At 31.0% G+C, this 20,809-nt stretch overlaps 1 protein-coding gene and 2 long non-coding RNA genes across 10 annotated transcripts in view; 1 reads left to right on the forward strand and 2 right to left on the reverse strand.

Moving 5' to 3' along the window:
* Positions 1–1,382, reverse strand: part of LOC141376140 (uncharacterized) — an 89,190-nt gene extending 87,808 nt beyond the window's left edge. For both annotated transcript variants that reach the window (XR_015499619.1, XR_015499621.1), the window contains exons 1-2: positions 1,244–1,382; positions 1,042–1,119 (exon numbers count right to left, since the gene is read on the reverse strand). This is a non-coding gene — a long non-coding RNA (uncharacterized LOC141376140). The remainder of the gene's footprint in view (positions 1–1,041; positions 1,120–1,243) is intronic.
* LOC141376138 (uncharacterized) overlaps positions 1–20,809 on the forward strand; it is a 1,062,333-nt gene that overhangs the window by 932,303 nt on the left and 109,221 nt on the right. The window lies entirely within an intron of this gene.
* Positions 15,873–20,614, reverse strand: LOC147842389 (uncharacterized). Its single transcript, XR_015500157.1, has 3 exons — positions 18,322–20,614; positions 17,022–17,621; positions 15,873–16,964 (listed from the first exon to the last, which is right to left on the reverse strand). It is a non-coding gene; the product is annotated as an uncharacterized LOC147842389 (long non-coding RNA).

The raw sequence follows: 20,809 nt of genomic DNA on the forward strand, positions 1-20,809 counted from the left end.
GTTGTTATGTTGTACTGTATTGTATTGCATTGTTATCCAATAAATTACTTAGGCCAAAAAAATAAATAAATAAATAAATAATTAAAAATTCAAATCATAGTGAATCTTTGAAAGTAATTAATGTGGAATTAATTATGGACAAATTATCCAAATGTATATGTTTCAAAATATATAGTAATAAATGAGCTTGACAAAAATAAACATGACAAAATTATATTATATTATATTATATTATATTATATTATATTATATTATATTATATTATATTATATTATATTATATTATATTATATTTTATTATATTAGTACAAATTCAATTAATATATTATTTGTATCACAGTGCATCTATAAAAATAAGTAATAAGATATTAAATATGACAATTATATTATATTATATTATATTATATTATATTATATTATATTATATTATATTATATTATATTATATTATAGTATTATATTATATTACCTTATTATATTATATATTAGAATTTTTTTTAAATATATTTATTTGTATCAGTGGACCTATAAAGATACATAATAAGGTTTTAAATATGTCAAAATTATACAATTGATGTATTAATATTATAAATAAATATTATATTATTATTTTGGATATTTAAGGAGAAGTATTTTTTTTAACTTACACATATATTTAGCATTTTATAGGTTTGCCGCATCATTGTGAAACAGTCCTGTCAAGTGACGGCATTTTGTGTTGTGATCGTCTGCAACCAATCAGAGTTGTAGTCTGCAGTGCGAGACTCAGATTGGATGCTGCTCCTTCCTGTTTAGCATGTCACTTCGTTACCCTCTGAATGACCTCGTTTTTTTTTTTTCTTGTTTCCCTGTGTACCATTGGACCCTGATTCTAACCTGACAAAACAAGCGGCACTAAAACACACACACACACACACACACACACATACACACACACACACACACACACACACACACACACACACACACACGCACACACACACACACACACACACACACACACATATATATACACGGAAAATCAAGATGGCGACACACAATACCTCATTTCGCCTGTATCTTCAGCAGAGCCAACGTTGTCCTGCACGGCTGCCATCTTGAAACAAACTCAGCGTTTCTTTCTGATAATTAAATCGCCTCCGAATTAATTATTTCATGTTGATTGGACGACAATCTCCAAAAAGTTATCTCTTTTAACTCCAAATATTTTTAATTCCTAAAACACAGAAGCCACAGAACATGTACCGAAATCCCAGGACACAATCCTTCAAATATTATTCGCCTTTTGTCTTTCTCCGTGTCTTTTTAGCTCTTTTCCTTGCTGCTGTGTGTGTGTATATGTGCCTGTGTGTGTGTCGGACAGCCTCATAATATCAGATTGCACAGCCTGCACTGGCCAAATGTGAATTTTATACTCTAGTGAACACAGGCTTTTGCTTTCATTAGCTCACATTCTCCTCAGCGGTGCAAATACCCTGTCGCTGCGCACAAGGGGTGGCAGACGGACCGCTGCGGATGGGAGAGGGGGGGGCGCTTGAGTTCCAGAAAGATCTGCCTGGGGCGGGCAAGGGCTTTGCCTTCTAATTTGCCCCATATTGCACCACTGTTCAGACACGGCTACTGGATTTTCTGTGTGTTGTGTGTTATGTGTGTGTGCGCCCGGGGTGAATTTGGCCGTTTAAGGTTTCGTAGAATCTCAGAATCCCAAATAAATGCAGTGATATGACTTTGCCAGCTGTTCCACATTAAAACTTTCATTTGCTAGAATCACTTTCTTAACTATTGTGGATAAAAAAAACATAAAAAATAGCAAAAATATCTGCCAACATTTCATGAAAGTAATGCATTTTGAATTTTCACTCTGTTGACTTAATGATAACGTCCAAAAATATGTATTTATTTAGAGTTTTTTAAAGTTTGGAATTGTATTTTACTTTGACAATTTTAAAAATATAAAATATATTTGATAAATATAATATAATAAATATAATATAAAGTATAAAGTCTTGGATAACTGGATCATTGGATAGTGATAAAATGTCAAGGTCTCGACAGGTATTCCAAGTCTGTTTTTGTACTTTCTTTTTTTGGACACAGAATAAAATACTTTGAAAATTGCTGCAAACTGCTATTCCATAATATTTGTTTCGCTATTATAAATGTCAGTGGCTACCCATTTTCCACATTCCTCAACACATCTTCTTCTGTGTTCAACAGAAAGGAAGAAACATTTCTTATTTCTTATTCCAGTTGAACTTTTCAGCAAAAATCTAGTGTTTGCTTTCCAGTGTCCTTGTATCTATGGCTAAATTCACTCTCAAGTTACACCGGTGTGTGTAAGGAAAAAAATCCAGCTTATTCCCCACCATTCAGCGTTTGTTAAACAACATTAGGTGTTGCTTTTCTTTTCTAAAGGTGAGACATTACAGGCAAAAACATTTTAATTTAATTTTTTTTATTTTATTCACCTGTAAAATTTGTCTTTTTATCCCCTGAGTGTAATGGAAATAATCATCCAAAATATACAGTGTTTAAGTGCTTCTTTTGTCGCATTTGATCATTTTTTGCCTATAGATCAATTACAATACATATTTTTTAAAGCTGATTTTCTCAAAACTAGATTTTATAAGTCATATACAAGATTTCATTTCTAGCAAAAAAAAAAAAAAAAAGTTTTTTGAATTATGAAGTTGAAAATAAATGGCTAAATTCTCCTCTGTAAAAAAAAAACTTTTGGCCATATTATGTCCTAAATTAGCCCCCCTGTTAATTTTTTGTCCCTCATTTCTGTTATTTTTTTTTTTTTTTCAAGACACTAGTATTTAGCTTAAAGGACAATTTAAAAGTTTAACTAGGTTAATTAGGTTAACTAAGCAGGTTAGGGTAATTAGGCAAGTTATTATATTATTATATTAATATTAATATTATAACAATGGTTTGTTCTATAGATTATCTAAAAGAATATAGCTTAAAGGGGCGAATAATTTTGACTTTAAAATGGCTTTTAAAAAAATTAAAATTGCTTTTTTTCTTGCCGAAATAAAACAAATAACACTTTCTCCATAGAAAAAATATTATCAGACATACTGTGGAAATGCTATTGCCCTGTTTCAAATCATTTGGGAAATATATAAAAAAAGGAAAATTAAAGGGGGGCTAATAATTCTGACATCAACTGTATATATATATATATATATATATATATATATATATATATATATATATATATATATATATATATATATATATATATATATATATATATATATATATATATATACACAGTTGGTGTCAGAATTATATATGTATATATAAATAATATAAATAATATATAATGTTTAACTTGACTGTATGCAAATTTGTGCAATTTAATAAAAATATGTCTTATTTGCATAATGAAACAAAGCATTTTAGAAAACTTGTAATAAAAATGCCCCATTCACCTTTGCCTTAATGCTGCGTGAGAGGAGATGAAGAGAACAAATTGAGAGGAGAAATGCACTTGTAAGTAAACACTGTGGCTGCTGGAAAACAGGGCCAGGAGATACGAGGATTGTTTCTGTCAGAGTTTCCCTGGAGAGATGAAGGGAAATGCTGGCTCTGTCTCATACTATTACAGCTCCATGCTTTATCTCTCTCCTGCCCCGAAAAAAAAACCTGCACAGAAAGTTCACTTCCCTCTCGCACTGATTACCTTCATTTGTTTTCCTCTGTTTTTATTTGATGACTCTTTAGGGCAATTGTCCGGCCTGCGTCTCAATGGATGTCCTCATTAAAATAGATTACTTTAGATCCACAGTGAGCAAGCAGAACAAGGGATGACAGAAGAAAAAGACTGTTTGTCTTTTCTTTGTTCTACTTTTTTTCAGTTTGACCAAGTGCACGCAAATATTTGTACTGTTCAACCTCACAGTAGGTGATTTTTGTTGCACACTGAAAGCATGGGGCTCCTTTAACTTACAAAATAGACATTTAACAAAACAATTGTAAATTGATTAAGTAGTCATACTGGTTAATCTAAATTAAATTAAATTATTTATTTATTTATTTATTTATATTTATTTATTTATTTATTTATTTATTTATTTATTTATTTATTTATTGTTTATTTAATTTTTACTATATGTTCATGTATTGAAAATATGTATATAATAATAATAATTTTTATTTATTTATTTATTTATTTATTTATTTATTTAAATCACTCCTACTAATAGTGTATAACACAAATGACTTGAATTTTTTTTTTAGTTGTTTTTTTATTTTTTATTTTAATATTTATTAATTTTTCAAAGCAACTTTTACACTTAAATTAAATCACAGAATAAATAAATATATATTTTTTTTTTCTTTTTAGTTCTGAAAAGCTGTTTGAATGTGTTTAAATGCAAAATAAAAGACCTCTTTCTGGTTTATTTATTTATTTATTTGTTTAGCATTTACAGCAGCTTTCTCCCACATTTTACAGCAGCTTTTACACTTCACAAATTAATTACATAGTAAAATAAAATACCAGATTTTATTCATTAAAAAAAAGTTTAAAAGTTTAAAAAGTCCATTTTTGATTGTTCTGGTAACACTTTATTTTAAGGGCCCAAAAAATGCCTTATAAGCATTAGTAAAGAGCAAAAACACTAGTAATGAACGGCTAACAGCATTTTAAGGCTCCTGAATTATTAATTATGTGGATATAACTTTCACTTCAGAATAGGGGGTCAAATTGCCTTTATTAGCACTGTATTAATGACATTTTAGCCTTAATTAGCTACTAGCTAATTCTAGTCAATGTAACAAGTGTCATTATTAATGTGGACATAACTTTAATTAATTACATAAATAATATATCAATAATATATCACCTTATCAAATTGTACTTTGTATGTTCAGTTAATCATGAATGATGTGTTTACTCATGCTTAACTGATGCATAATTGTAAACAAGTTAATCATGATTTACAAGTTTAACTGAGCTGAACAAATGCATATTTCGGGACCCTAAACATGTTAAGTTAACCATTAATTACAAGTGCTTTTTTCATAACTAATTTTAAATTTGAAACAAATTACTATTAATTGATGCTTAACTAATGCATTTTTTGGACACTTAAAATAAAGTGTTACCTAGTTTTTCAATGTTATTGAGTTGTTATTATTATTATTATTATTAATATTATTATTATTATTATTATTATTATTATTATTATTATTATTATTATTATTATTATTATTTATCTCACACCAAAACCCCAAAACAGCTGATCTGGTAAATAACTCACACTCAGACAGGTCTAAAAACTAACAGACAACCCCAGCAACATGTCAAAACTTTGTATCTCATACAACTTTGCATTTTACCCAACACACATTAACCAAACAAACCCTCACCACATAGTCAATACAATTTAACAATGCACATTTCACACTCCTCTTTTTGAGCAAATAATGTGTTAACAAGCTCTTATTCATCACTTTTGAAGCGATCTGACAACAGTATCGCTGCAGTGTGAATGAGGGTTCAGACAAAGTGCAGCAGTCGCAGCGAGTGAAGACGAGCTCAGATGGAAATGTCTTCAGGCCAACTGTCAACTCGGTGTCGCTCTGAAGCCGAGATGAGCACAGCGTCTCCCTCTTCATCTACTGCTCTATCACTCCATTCCTCTTTCAGCCCGTTTGTGCAGCACTGAAACTACAGCTCAGCTTTACCGTAGTCGGCAGTTTTGTGAAACAGAGCTGATTATACATGGGCTCGGAGCTGAGATCAAGGCAAAACAATTCTGTGCCATTGCTGCTTATTTGACTCAACATTGAAAAAACGTTTAAAGAAAATTTTAATATAATAATAATAATAATAGTAGTTATTATTATTATTATTATTATTATTATTATTATTATTATTATTATAACTATTATTATTATTATTATTATTATTATTATTATTATTATTATTATTATTATTATTATTATTGTTGTTATTATTAAAACTATTATTATTATTATTATTATTATTATTATTATTATTATTATTATTATTATTATTATTATTATAAATGTACAGATTGTTCAACGATTCCTCAATTTTCAAGATACAACTAAAACTTTTTGTTTTGTTTTGTTTTTTTACACCACATCAATCTTATGGTTGGTTTGCTTTTGGTTTCTGTGGGACATTTTGACTGAGCCCTGATGATGTATTGATTTGATTAAAGGAGTCTGACCATCCGTCAATGCTGGATGTGATTGATAGAGTGTGTCAGATGATGGGATGGGGTTTTGTAGAGTCTCAAGTAACACACACACAACACATATGGTGGAAAAACCCAAAATAAACATACTTGTGTGTGTGTGTATTTACACATAAATGATGTGTTGACTGTTTTATCTCAACAGGTTTCACAAAAGTTACACTCATAAAATGCTCTGTGGGTGTTTATTGTAATTATCTCATACTTGGGTTCCACATAAGAGAGTTATGGTGCATGTTTAATGAAATTAAATAAATAAATAAACAAAATAAAAATAAAATATTTTTTATTTATTTATTTATTTATTTTTAAATGTTTTTACTTTTTTTTTCATTTTATTTAACACGCAACCTAACTCGTGGATTCTGTGTATTTTTTTTTTTTTTACAAATTCCTGATTGGCTTTTAATTTTATGTATTAATGAATCAGGGATAAAAAGTGAAAACAGTTATATAGACAAGCTAACAGTTAGTTTTAGATTCTGTAAATCATGTAGTTTTTAATAGTTAAAGCATTTGTAATACAAAAACACCTGTTAATCAAAATGTTTCCCATACAGTTAAAATAAGAATTATTAGTCCCCCGACCCCCACCTTTTTAGTTTTTTTTCTGTTTATTTTTTTTAAGCATATTAGTTTTAATTACTCATTTCTAAAAGCTGATTCATTTTGTTGTTGTTATGATAACAGTAAATAATATTATACTAGATATTTTTCAGGACACTTCTACAAAGCTTAAAGTGATATTTGAAGGCTTAACTAGGTTAATTAGGCAAGTTAGGGTAATTAGACAAGTTATTGTATAATGATGTTTTATTTGTAGACTATTGGAAAATATATAGCTTAAAGGGGCTTATAATTTCGATCTTAAAATGGCTTTAAAAAATTAAAGAGGGCTTTTATTCTAGCTGAAATAAAACAAATAAGACTTTCTCCAGAAGAAAAAAATATTATCAGACATACTGGTAAAATTTTCTTGCTCTGTTAAACATCATTTGGGAAATATTACAAAAAAAATAAAAATAAAAAATAAAATAAAAGGGGGGCTAATAAATCTGACTTCAACTGCATATATAGGCTACATATTTACAATCTACATTTTTTATTTTATTTGTATATTTACTTATTATTTTTTAAAAGTTTGTTTGTCTGAATGTGACTGAGCTGTGCATTGATGGATTTGCTCTCCAGTTTTTGGACTTTCAGCAGTGAAATTTAAACCACACTGAACTGAACTAAACTGAACTTCAACTCTGAAAACTGCACTGACACAGTTTCAATTTACTAGAACTTTTATGTTAAGCTTGAGATTGACACAATCTATTGTAATAGCATAAAGACAAAGATAAATTGAATTGAAAATATATAATCGATAAACAATTATGTTAGTATTTTAATTACTTTGTATTTTATTTCTGAATGTAAAACTAATTTTAAACAATTTATATTCATTTATCTTATACATAACTTTTAATGATACAAAAATCATGATAGTTAATTAAAGAACATGCCAACACTGCGATTTTAATTGTCAGCTCAAATTTCATCTTTCCGTTCCAGAGCTAATTTAAAAACCCTGAGACTTTCACCCTTTCAAAGCTCTCCTGCATGCCGCACACAGCAGATTTCTTTGCGTTTCTTCATGAATTTCTTTTAAAAGCATACTTATCATCGGCACTTCGTGTAGGGTAGAGTGAGTCCAATTAAAATCATTTTGCAGCGATTTTTTTTTTTTTTTGGTCTTGTTATTGCGAGACTGGCTGAGAGGAAAAGTTATGGGTGTCCTGCTGCTTGACATTTCACTTGGAATAATTCATACGCACTTTGTAAATAATTAAGCCCCTCCGTCCGTTTTAAAAGCTGCCGCTGCTTTCTTTCATTCAGATGTCACTGTAGGTTTTGGCTCTTAAAAAAATCCCTTCAGTTTAAATGTGTTTTTATTTTTTTAATAAAAAAAATTTCAAATGTATATAAACATTCTTCACGATTTTCCTCTTTATGTGTTCGCTTGTCATGAAAAGTCTCTGGGGTAAAGTTCAGCTAAGCATTTTGCCATGATATCATAGGTTTTAGATGGTCATTAATAAACTTTTACCAGTTTCGCTAATTGTTGTTGACAATGGGAAATTAGCAGAGCTTCACTGGCCAAATCTGCTGTGTCACTGATCACAGACTCAAGCTTTTCTCACAAGATCACTGAATTCATTTTTTGTTTTTTGTTTTTTGCTCAGACTTACAGTGTTTTAACTGGTAAATGTTAGTTAATGTATTTACTGACATGACCTTATTATGCACAATACTTCTACAGCACTTATTAGTCATAGTTGAACATTTACTAATGCATTATTAATATTCCTTTTTAGACAAAATTCCTGCTTATTAACATTAGTTAACTAACAACAAACAATAGTATTTTAATAAACTAACATGGATAAATACTGTGATAAATATTGTCATTGTTTATTCATGTTAGTAAATGAATTAACTAACATTAACTAACACAACCTTTTTGTAAAATGTTACCAGTTTTGCTTTGTTTTTTTAAATCAATTTGTTTAATATTGTGTTACTTTTTTTTATAATATCATTTTTAAATATAGATTATATAATCTATACATGTACAAGTACTGTTTATACGTAATTAATTACTATTGGAAGTGCATTGAATGTGTAACAGATGCTATAAAAACAAGTGCTACCAAATTTATTATTTTTTCATAATAGTTTTTACTTGGCTCATAGAACAAAGCGTTACACATAAATAAAATAATATTAATAATAATAATAATAATAATAATAATAAAAATAACAACAGCAACAATAGGAATAATAATATGAATAATTATAAGAAGTTGAAGAATTGTTTATAATAACTGTTGTTAATAATGTTGCTTATATGAGATTTACAATATTCCCATTCAAACTAATTCTAAACCAATTTAAGAAATAAATATATATGTATATACATGTTATGTATTTGATTTTATTTAATCCTAATTTAATTAAAGTTTTATATTTTATTTTCTTATTATTTCAAAATAATTGTAGGTCTATTTTGACCAACAAAGTTAGGTGTATTAATATGCATTCTCTCTCTCTGTCTACAATAGAAGTAGTAAAATAAATTCAAGAATATTTCTGATAATATTGATATTTTCATTTTTAAAAATAGTTTCTAAACAGAAATTGAATTCCTAAAGCTAGACTATGCATCATAGTGCTTAGATTTTTATTACATTTAATAAGTGTATGTAACGTGTGTGTGTGTGTGTGTGTGTGTGTGTGTGTGTGTGTGTGTGTGTGTGTGTGTGTGTGTGTGTGTGTGTGTGTGTGTGTGTGTGTGTGTGCGCGCGTGTGCGTGTGTGTGTGTGCGTGTGTGCGCATATGCGTGTGTGTGCATGTGAGCATGTGTGTGTGTGTATTATTAATAAGCGCTGTTCTGGAATACGGAAGCTCTCTAGTCTGTGTCTCATTGTGAAGACTGTGATTCTCCAGTGACCCCAGCATGTTTCTCCTCCATGATTCTGACCTCTGTGTCCTTTGCTCATCACCCATAAAGTGGCTCCCCTTCGGGTCCTGTGCTTCACCTGCCAGAGCTGATAGAGATCATACAAGCCACAAACAATCACTTTAAAGGTATAGTTCACCCAAAACTCTGTCACCATTTTTTCACCTTTTACTTCTTTCAAACCTGTTTGACTTTCTGTTTTTTTCTGGTGAACACAAAAAAATATATATTTTGAAAAATGCTGAAAACCTGAAACCATTGACTTCTATAGCATTTGTATTTATTTTATTTTAAATACAAAAAATTTTTTTTTTTTTTTGGCCAATGTGTACACTTTTTGAGATCTCAAATTTTTCTAGCAAAATGCCATTTGCACCTGATGTAAATCCATCAAACGCCACTGTTTTCTGACTGTCAAACTATCTGAATGACTGACTGATTGACCAGTTGACTGACCCGCCCTCCTCCTTAACTAAACCCAACTAATAGTGTGTTCAAAAGCACTGATTGACAAGTTTTAAAAAGATATCCTAAAAAGAAAAACCCTCGTCTCAATTTTACCAAATTTTCAGATTTTACTATTCTCACCCTGTTATTTTTTATTTTTATTTATTTTTATTTATTTATATGTTTATTTTTATTTTTTTGATTTTGGTTACGTTTTCAGAATGAGCCCGCTGTATGTTCAAATTATGGTTAAATGCAGATTCCTTAAAAATACTAAAAATGTACCTGACTTCATTCAGCGTGCTATAGATTTATTTTTATGTATTCATTTATTTTTGTGCTAGAAATGTATACATGTTCTGCATATACAATTTTAGAAAACATCATACAAAATAAAGCTCTTTTTAAATGTCCAGGGCAAAACATAGTGAACTATTAGTTTCATGTGTGTGTTTGTTTTACCCTTTCACCTGCAATGTCAGCATTAGATCTGTTACCTTTGTAAAATGGCTGTCATTGGTTTAACAGTCATTGGGCAGGTAAACCCGGTCATGGCCAGTGCATCTAGTTCTCCTCAGTAAAACAGCAGCACATGAGAGGGTTGAGCTGCGGGTCAGCATGATGTCGCTGTTCATCCATCAGCTCAGTTTCTGCCTGAGCGGAGCAGGACGAGGCTTGTTTGAGCACAGCGCTGGGTCAGGTGACGGCCTGCGGAAAGTGACCCGCACAACTCTGGGTGTTGAGCTGGAAGAGATTCCTGTGTGTTGAGGCTCCGGATGGACAACATGATGCCTATGTGCTGGAAAGTGCTCACAACATTGAAAATACTCGAGTTTCACATCAAACACACTTGAAGGACACACTTGAAAAAAACGGCCGTCAAAATTTGTTGACAAGAAAGCGTTTGATTTTTCTGTGACTCACTCTGACATGTTATGTGACATGTCATGTGCTGTGTGTGTGTGTGTTTTCTCTTTTAGCTTTGTTTTGTCAACCATGAAATGAGACTTCATAGACTTCATCCTGTTTGTTTGGATCGTAAAGGTTTGGTTAGCGCAGGTTAAAGGTTATGAAGAGGTTGACTCATATGATTGGGCTGAAGGTTATTTCTGGTGAGATCAGGCAGTGTGATGCATTATGGGAAATGGAGTATGATGGGAATGTTTTTTTTTTGTTGTTGTTTTTTTAGCTGTGGCTTTTTGTTGTTGTTAATACTAAGCAGCATATTGTTTTATAATTAATTTATTTTTAGACTTTAGCTAATTTTGTTGATTTTGTTCCTGATTTTACTTTAAAGTCTTTTTATGTTTTTGTGAAACAGCCTGTTTACAGCTGGTGTTATTAAAAAAAAAAGTATACCACATTTACGTTTATTTATATTTTGACTTTGCTTCATTTTATATTTTAAGTTTAAGTTTTAGTTTAAGTTTTTAGTTAGGTAGTAACTAGGTAGTAACATTTAGGTAGTAACTTTTATTTAGGTAAAATCAGCCATTCAAATTTAATCCAATATACATTTGTTAACTTTTAAATGTGAATTTATTTGTATTTGTCACAGCTTAATTTCAGTAACTTTAAAAAATGCTTAGATGATTCATAAAGATGTCTGTACAGGCATACCCATTTCAAATCTCTTCAAAGTGATTCATATTCAACTGTTCAAGTGTGAACTGTTAGCTCGAGTTTTTTAAAAAAAAAAAAGTGTGCTCTGCCAGCCGAAATCATATCGTGCGCACCCAAAAGCGAACCTTCGCACACACAGCGATGACATTACATATACACCACTCGCACTCAGCGAACGAGCGGACACGTTGAGTATAAACCAGGAAGGCTGAAGAAGGAGGCATTGAAGATTATTCTATATTCATTTGTCTAAGCAAAGTCAGACCTTACTATTAATATAAAATCAAGGTATGATCATATTTTGCATAATTTATTTTGGTAAATAAGCGTAAACTAGATGTCTTTGCCTTTCATATAAGCCACTTCTGATACTAAATGAGAAGTCAAGTTATTATTTGTTGCTCCTAAAACTTGGCAATAAGACTTTTGTCAAGTAGTTTACAAGTAGTTTGTCAAGTAGTTTACAAGTTTTGTTCATTCTTAGTTCTTGTTAGTAAATTTTAAACTGCAACCCTACCATTTTAAGCTACGCACCTCTTGGAAGCAGAACCTGGACAAACAAAACGGCTTTTCAAAAACCAGATCAACATTAGACTTACATATTCATATCAGACACAAGAATTTAATCTGCAAATGGCTTTGGAGAGATCCTGCTTTGTAAGCGCTCACTGGTCTCATTTAAATGTCTTACATCATTCAATCTGTATAATTATCATTACCATTAAATGAAGCAGATTTAGACTAAAGAAAAATAGAAGATGGTGGAACAGGGCTTCAGGAATGACAGGGAATATAATTGTGCAAAAATAAAGCTGTGAATAATGCATTCATCCTGCAATATCCACAGTGTAATCATCACTATATTTAGTGTTCGCTGTCTGCTGTGAGGATTTGAAGTGAAGCTGGGCTTTAAACTGAAAATGAATGACGTTTATGTGGTTAATTTGAGAGGAATATTCTGGTTGTCATGTTGGATGATGCAGCCAGACTGAAGTGCTTCATGTTTATTTCCGTCATAATTTTAGCTCTGAAGTACAAAGAACCCCTTGTACTGAATTAGTTTGTATGTGCAGTATATGCTTCACATCTGCACAGTGTTTCATTGAATAAAAGTAAAGCAAACAGGCATTCAGTAAGTTGGCAGTCATTAAAAATTAAGTTCTGTGCTTTCAGCTTTTGTCATAAACAGTATCATTCAAAATAAATGTATCCACATTGTTTGTGTTAAATTGTATCCCTAATCCAATATTTATATATATATATATATATATATATATATATATATATATATATATATATATATATATATATATATATATATAGAGAGAGAGAGAGAGAGAGAGAGAGAGAGAGAGAGAGAGAGAGAGAGAGAGAGAGAGATAAAGTTATTTTTCATGGATTGAATGCATGAAACACTTATACTCTGTCCTAATTTAAAAAGGTTCATTTAAGGTGTGATTAAATATGAACATTTCAGTACAAATACAGCTAAAACAGCCTGTCAAGGCAACATTTAATGCTTGTACTGTATTATGTTAACAAAAATGAGGTATAATCTTTAAGTTGTGAGTAATTTACCTTGATTAGATTGAATGTAATCACCAGAAATCACATTATGAAAACATAAGAAAATTAAACCTTTAACATTGTACTTACTTTGGCAACTCAAAATGGCTTAAAATAGGGTGCAATCTAAAATTAAAGGTGTATGCCTTCAGTTTGGTTTTATTTCCAAACTGCATTCTTACATTAAATTGCAGTTCTGCGTCCTGTTTGCTGTCTCAGTTTAAATTCAATTTCAAATGGAATGTAAAAAGCATTCTTGGGCCAATTCTGAATGGGAGTGCACAGCCCTGTACTGATCATGTGTATGAGAGAAACATGTACTGTATCTACAGGCAGTAAAGTTGGAAGCTACAAATACCAGTCCAAAATAAACTGCATAGCAGGCAAACAATTGTCAATGCGTAGATCCAAACAAATGTATCAAGAGGTCCCCAAAAAATAAATGTGCAAAAGAAAAGAAAACAAACGGAAAACAATGAACACAATGCACTTAATATCACAAAGATACAGCAAAAATATAAAAAAAATAAATAAATAAAAATGTTCAGCATAATCCATCTACTGTATGTCTCACCACAATATAAAGTAGAGTAAATCTGTTTATACATGTTGATTTCTGTAGTGCTTTTATAATGTTGATTGTTTCAAAGCAGCTCAACAATTTTTTTATAAATTTATAAATATTTAATAAATATTTTAAATTAATTTTATTTATAAATGTCTCAAATTCTCACATTTAGGAAAACTTACCTTTATTACACAGACAATGCTGTAACTTGGGTTTGAAAAGTATGTGTGTGATGGTGGGCACAAAATGGGGGTAAAACCTAGAGGGAAAAACTACTCTAAAATTTGACAAAAAAGTAATATCAATTTTGCAGATTTTAGCAAAAATTATATTTAATCAAATTATATAAAACTGGTTTCATACATAAATCTTTAGTAAATGAAATTATATATATATACACATACACATGAATATATATATATATATTGCCACTTTTCGGTACAGTACAAATTTCTAAATACCAACAGTCTAGACATATTCTGTCAGAAAGTAAGATTATTCTGACATAAGCTATATTCAGAATCAACCCATCAGATCTTTTTTTCATGTTGAGTTATACAGTATGATCTGCTTGGCATTTTATTTGATTCTTTGCATAAATGAATCCCAAAAAAAAAAGAGTAAATAAAGCATATTAAAGATAGCTCTTCATTTTTGCCAAAAGAATGTCAACTTTGGAGATCATGTTATAATATATCATTTATTTCATATAAATGAACATAAATGATACATGATAAATGATGCATTTCATGCATCAAAACAAGAAGAGTAATATGGTTCATACATTGTAATGCATCGTATTTACTGCAACATTATTGATTCAAGACACAGCCTAACTCGTGTATAACAGTTTTTATACAATATATACAATATATAGATTAATAATAATTGTATAACTTTTTTTAAAGAAATGTCACAGTGCCACTTCTAGGTGAAATCTTCAAACTCTGCAAGACATTTGTGAAGTCATATAGAAATAATAAAATAGAAAAAACAATCTGCACATTTATATTTCATCAGCTTTACACAAATGTCTGTTATGCCAGCCTGATCTCACGAGAAAACGTAAGTATTTTACGTTTTGTCAGTTTAGTGGCTAATTCGTACGAATTCGTACGAGTTCAGTCGTACGAAATGGTACGATTTTAAAAAGGAGGCGTGGCACCTGACCCCACCCCTAACCCCAACCGTCATTGGGGGATAAGCAAATCGTACTAAATTGTACGAATTAGATTGTAATAATTCATACGAATTAGCCACTAAATGAAAAAGTTACGAATTGCCGTGAGATTGTGTTGGTTATGCCTATTTACATGTTATTTTTTTCATAACGGTTAATTGTGAGAAAAGAAACATGGGAAATCTAATCTTCAAACACTGCTAAAAAAAACAGTAATACAAATAACATAACTACAGTAAATAAATAAAAAAAAAGGAGTAGATGAGAGTGCAGAGATCAGCACTTCATCTCAAGATGTCAGGAACATTATGTTTTGTATATATCATTATGTATTTATTAGTCTACAGTAGTTGAACTGGTGTTTGCTTTGTGAAGTCAAGGTACAGTAATGTGTCCCCATTTTCCAGGGATGTCAATCACAGTTTCCAGAAGTGGCTTTCAGGAAAGAGCCTGATGTTTAGAGAGTGGATCCTTTTAAAGTTCACTGTGATTTAATGAGGTCTCTCAAAATGTTACTCAAGCAGACCACTGGTGACTTGTTCTAAATGTTTTATTTACTGTCACAAAAAAGACTGAATTTTATAAAGTTCAATATAACCAGTCTGTTCTTGTCATTTGGGATTTCTTGTAAGTCAGAAAAAATCTACAGTAAACAGTAATCCTGTGTTCGGTCTGGCCAGAGCAAAACATTTCCTGACTTTTCTTTGAGGTTTTGCTGTTCATGTTTTTCTTTTTTTTTTATCAGAAAGGGAACTGTACAGTAGTGTGTGTTGAGCCATATTTTTGCCATTATAATCACATGACATAATGTAGCCTATTTGTCACAAAAATACATAGCACATGTATTCTTTAGATTTACAATAAGATACAGTCTCTGTTTGACTAGCTTTACTTAAACGTACACAATTTTATACCATTTGTTAAGTGTTTCCAGGTCCTTTTAGTCAATCAATGTAAATAAAATTGAACTGAACTGGAGCCATATTCAACATTGTGTAGAGGGTGGCCTTCATATACCTCTAAATATAAATAGATTAAACAAACCAAGATTTTATTCATGATGATTGTAATGTACATTTAAGCAAATACTGGGTGCTTTCAGATTAAACTTGAATAAAATGTGCAAAAAACCAACAGTTGGGTTATAGTTTTAAAGGAGTCAAGAGCTGTTGTGAATGTTTTGACATGTAAAAGGTCATTGTGCTTTATTGAGAACATTGTGTACAGTTGAAGTCAGAATTATAAAACCCCCTGAATTATTAGCCCCCGTTTATTTTTTTCCTCAATTTCTGTTTAACTAAGAAATGAATTCTGTTTAAGATTTTTTTCAACACATTTCTAAACATAATATTTTTAATAACTCATCTCTAATAACTGATTTATTTTATCTTTGCCATGATGAAGGTAAATATTTGACTATATATTTTTCAAGACACTTCTATAGACTTTAAAGTGACATTTAGAGGTTTAACTAGGTTAATTAGGTTAACTACGCAGGTTAGGGTAATTAGGCAAGTCATTGTATATCAATGGTTTGTTCTGTAGATAGCTTAAAGGGGCTAATAATTTTGACCTTAAAATGGTTTTTAAAAAGTTTCAATTTTCTAGAACATCTATGTTAAGTTGCTTTCTACGTTAATCTACATTGTAAAAGTGCTTTAGAAATAAAGATTAATTTAATTTAATTATGCTATAGTGTGATTCAACTATACTGTACATGTACATCACTGTTTGTTCCGCTCCACCAACTGATTTATCCTGCAAGAGGTAAATAACAAGTGCAGGTCTATGGAGAAACCACACAGTAAAGACTTTCAAAAGACAAAAAGACACTGTGAGCTGCCAAATTGCAGAAAAAAATATGCTGTATTCTTAGAAAGATTAAAGACAAAACTTGGCTGACTATATTTGATCTGACAGTAATGACGCATGGGTAATGTTTTAATACAACACTATTGCTTTACCTACCGCTTTACCTTTATAGATTATTTGATACTGTATGTATTGAGTATTTATGCATTTTTTATCAAATAATAATAAAATAATATTAAATATTTAGTAGAGACATGGATGTTAGACCATGTAATCTGTACTCTTTTCGAAGAACACCCTGGGATTTTTAGCCCATGATTTAATCCCCTTCAAGCCATCCTCAATGTATATGACTTTTTCTCTGTCAGATGAACACAGTCAGAGTAGTTTTCAATTGTATTCCACATACCGCATAAGATAGGTCAACTCATGTACGTGGCTTTATTACTGTAAAAAAATCCAACTAATTGTTAACTCAGCTTGAAATTATACTTTATGTGGACATATTTTTTAACTCGAAGTTGAATTTACTCATAAAAACTATTAACCTTACTGTTGAAAGTAAAAAAAAAAAAATGCAGTGTAGGAGAATTTTGATTTAAAATTGTGTTGAAAAAATCTTCTCTCTGTTAAACAGAAATTGGGGAAAAATAAACAGGGGGGCTAATTCAGGCAGACTACTAATTCTGACTTCAACTGTACGTGTATTTGGAACTATTTAACTTACTGTTGAAAGTTAAAAAAAAAATATTCAGTTGAGGAGATTTTGAATTTTAATTTCTTCACTTGAGTGTTTGCCACTATAAAAAAAAGGTCAGGTAAATTAAAATTTTAAAGCAACTGGCTTTAAAAAAGAATTTTGAGTTTAATAAGCTTCAGTGGTTAAAGTTGTGCCAAATTATTCAGTAGAGTGTACTTAAACCAGTAGATTTAAATAGACTTAAAAAAAGCCTTTTCAGTCAACTTAAAAAAATAGTTTGCCACAACTTTAACCATTGAAGCTTAATAAACTCAAAATTTATCTGAAACCAGTTGCTTAAAAATTTTAAGTTAACTCAACTTTTTTTTTTTTTTACATTGTGTACGGTATAACATTATACAGTAATGCTAAGTTTTCTTATTCATTATCATCTTCTGTGATACACAATGTCTAGTAAGTGCTACTATAACACATATTTTCCAGAGTTTCCGCTGTGAATGGATCTTACATCATACATCAGGAGTCATACGTTGAAGACATCAGTCACGATTGAATAGCGATTGAACGTCATCATTTTAAAATTAGAAATATCTCTTTTACATAAAGATATTGATCTGCCACATAAGACACGTGTTAACATCCTGGTCGCATATGGGTTAGTTTGACAACATATATACAGTTGAATTATTAGCCCCCATTTCATTTTTTTTTTTCTTTCTTAAATATTTCCCAAATGATGTTTGACAGAGCAAGGAAATTGTCACAGTATGTCTGATAACTGGTTTTCTTCTCGAGAAAGCCTCATTTGTTTTCATCCGGCTTGAATAAAAGCAGTTTTTATTAAAAAAATAAATAAATAAACATTTTAAGCTCAAAATTTTTAGCCTCTTTTAGTTATTTTAGATAGTCTACAGAACAAACCATCATAATTCAATAACTTGCCTAGTTAACTTAATTAACCTAGTGAGGCCTTTAAAGGTCACTTTAAGCTGTATATAAGTGTCTTAAAAATATCTAGTTAAATATTATTTACTGTTATCATGGCAAAGATAAAATAAATTAGTAATTAGAAATAAGTTGTTAAAACTATTATGTTTAGAAATGTGTTAAAAAAAATGCTCTCTGTTAAACAGAAATGGGGGAAAAATAAACAGGGGGGAGGGGGGTAATAATTCAGGCAGACTACAAATTCTGACTTTAACTGTATGTGTTTTTGGAAGCTTGAACAATAAAAGGCATTATCAAACACCATTCTACTGTATGCCTTCGATTTAGGTAATGGCTAGGCTCAACCCTGGTTATCTTCTATGGGAAACCATGTGAGAGCTTGAGTGATGCCGTCTAGCTCACAAATCACAGCAGTGTCCATCTCTGAAGAATGTGGGCTGTCAAACATACATGCAGTTCACATCAGTGGCCACAGCTGTCTTTTTCAAACCAAATCTTAAAAATAAACCATTGAAAGTGTTTCAAAATAAATCTTCAATAGATCAAAATGACTAAAAATGTACAAAATTAAATGTTCGTGTCTATGGATATGTCCATATTTTATCTAAATTTAGGTTTAAACAACCTAGCATTTCTTAAGTATATAGAAAGCACGGTTTGCGCTGCAGTTAATCTGGCTGTCTCCACCACCTGTGACTGACCAGCTAGCAAGGAAATCTCATCCACTTTTCAGGAAATCCTATTGAGAAAAGCATGGGTTCTCTTACTGAAATGCAGTACTGTATGTCCTGTCCTGAGATTGAAGCTCATCCATTTCCCTGCTTATCAGATCCCGCACAATGGAAAAGCAGTCAGCCATTCTTCTCATTATGATGGGCGGATGGCCGTCAGATCCGTACCGATGGAGCTTTAGCCGGTTAAAAGCTTTTAGGATTGATTGGAAGTGTTGTACGAGATTGAGGATGAAGAGATCAGATTGAGATAAGAGGGAAAGGTCATTAAAAACCAGACATGCGGGAGAGTAAAAAAGAGGGATTGATTTATGAGACGCTGGCCTCTTGAGAACTGCACAACCGAATGTAATGTTGATCTTTCATTACCATCTATTTATACGTTTGTTTATCCATAAAGTGCTGCAGGCGGCTTTGCCATTATAAATGTCATTGGAATTTAGTGCCGAAGTGTGTTTGGTCATTCAAATGATTCTGGTTAGACAGAGAACGAGTCCAATACAGGTCTATAAACTTGTTAGCCAAAATCCAGACAGCTCCTCTAAAGAATTGCGATAACCGCTGAAATGTAATTATAGTGACATTTTTTTTTAAAAGACTATTGATCAAAATAACAAATGTTTTCAATTTTATTTTGCCAAATATTTTGTAACTCTTTTGAAGGTAAAACATTGGTTCTGTTGTTGTTATTAACAAACCATTAACTCAATAAACTATTTATCTACTGCTTATTAATAGTTAGTAAGGTAGGGGTTGGGTTGAGGTATTGAGTATGATTTGTAATTTAGAATAAGATAATATTTTATAGGTACTAATAAAAAGACAGTATCTAAAGCAAAAGCCACAAGATTTGGGGTTTCCAACTTATAGTGGCGGAGGGCCATTTCAGTGACTGTCATTTCATAGAAGGATCATTTTAACATTTAAGCACAAGAAAAAAAAAGTGGAAACCTGAAATAATTGATGCATCTTCAAGCATTACCTGTCACCAGTAATAATAATGCAAATCAGCATATTTATTGTAACTCTCAACTGCTGAAATATACAGTACCTGTGGCTGGTGTGTCTATGGCCAAGCGTAATTAATTACAAGTCACAATGATGCATAGCGCAAGCTCTATGATTGATTGGCTTGGTACCGTGACGAGCGTGGCCGGTGCTAAGAGCGACGAGCCCGATGGAGGAGCTTTAGATGGAGACTGTTGTTTTGTGTTTACCTTATGATTAAAGTTGTTTGCAAGTCCACCAGTTCCCGCCTCTGAATGAGTAAGGTTTTGCTTTTGTAGCGTTCAGAAAAAAAATAATAAAACACCCGTGAAGAAACTGAGAAACATAAAAACCTACTGCCAGCTAATGTTTGTAAGTGTTACCGCAGAGCAACACAAACAACCTTTAGTCTCGAGAATGTACACTGAGAGAAACTGAAAAGAAAAATAATCTGAACGCAGTATTTTAAATGTGCATGTTAGGTAGGTCTGTATTATTT

This window comes from Danio rerio, chromosome 9 (assembly GCF_052040795.2).
Source record: "Danio rerio strain M-AB ecotype USA chromosome 9, GRCz13ab, whole genome shotgun sequence".
NCBI classification, from domain to species: Eukaryota; Metazoa; Chordata; class Actinopteri; order Cypriniformes; family Danionidae; genus Danio; species Danio rerio.